This window comes from Penaeus monodon, chromosome 15, assembly GCF_015228065.2.
Source record: "Penaeus monodon isolate SGIC_2016 chromosome 15, NSTDA_Pmon_1, whole genome shotgun sequence".
NCBI classification, from domain to species: Eukaryota; Metazoa; Arthropoda; class Malacostraca; order Decapoda; family Penaeidae; genus Penaeus; species Penaeus monodon.
The window spans coordinates 8,208,553-8,209,800 of record NC_051400.1 but is presented as its reverse complement, the minus strand read 5'-3'; the positions used below and the strand labels follow the sequence as shown (position 1 = coordinate 8,209,800).

General features: G+C 42.8%; 1 pseudogene; it reads left to right on the top strand.

The window, feature by feature from the left end:
• Positions 1–1,248, top strand: part of LOC119582201 — a 7,128-nt pseudogene that overhangs the window by 874 nt on the left and 5,006 nt on the right.

The following is a 1,248-nucleotide window of genomic DNA, read 5'->3' as shown; positions in this document are numbered from 1 at the left end:
ATGGCATGTCTGTCTAGATATGCCCTTGCATACAATGCTGGATTTTGGCACAAGACCTACATGCCCCATCATATCACACATGTACATTACTCAGTAGCCATGTTCCATTCCAGTTGATTCCGGTCAGATGTCACAGCCATTAATGGAGGCCCAACATATGCGCAACAGGTGGTAAAAGACGTTGCATTACACCCGGAACTTCTTGAAATTCCACCGAGGAAATCTTAACTCGAACACCAAGTGTAGCACCATTCTTGAAGAACTGGAACATTACTTAAGGTACGTTTTAGCTGTCAGTAATCCAGTGTTAATCCTTTAAAAGCCAGAGATGCAAACTTGTAATACAGACAGAGCAAGTCTTTTTGTGTTGTGGAATCCTATTGTCATTACTCCAACCCAGTCGATAGTTTAATATATATCTTTTTAAATATAATTCCAAAATGCACCATAGTGAAAGTCCTCTAGATATGGCAGGATAATTGAAAGTCGTGACCAAGTCCCCACTGTTCTCAGAGTGACCTCTCACGACCTCACGCGCCTTGATGAGGTCGACGGGTTTCAAGAGTGGCGGGAGGAGGAGGCCACTGCCCTCAGTGCCCTCGTACAACATCGGCTGCACGTCTTGCAGAATCCTCGCAACTGCGCCTCTGCTAAGAAGATCTACTGTGATTTTAAAGCTTCTGTAAGTACTGTAGTTAGAACAGTTATAATTCCTCTGCCACGTCTTATCCTTTGGACAAGACGAGAACGTTTTGAGATTTTTTTCTTCACAAATGCAATTATTTAACTTTGAAATCGCACAGAAAATATTATAGAGTGGTGCAACAATTTATACCTAAAAGTAGTTGCAGAGACAAAGGAAAGCTTAAAACCAGTGTTTATAGATATTCCTTTTCAATTTCACGAGAGTCTCGTGTTTTATCAAACCATGACCATTACAGGGCCGAGGTATGGGGAGCCATCTGCACCACCTGAGCTACTGTTTCCTGGCATCGTATGGCACTCAGCGAACCTTGATTCTGAATACGAAGGACTACAATGGCAATCCCGAAGGACTCGAAAAATTCTTTGTTCCTCTGATGAGACCCGCACGAGTTCAACAAGTCTCAGATGGTTTCTTGGCCAGGTGAGAGAGCATGCAAAAGCAGTGTTGATTGTTGTCTTGCGGTGATGAAATGGGCAGAAGGTTGTTACACTTGGTGGTAGAGTGCTTAATGCCTTGATGTTATATCGTAGTTTTTTAATGAG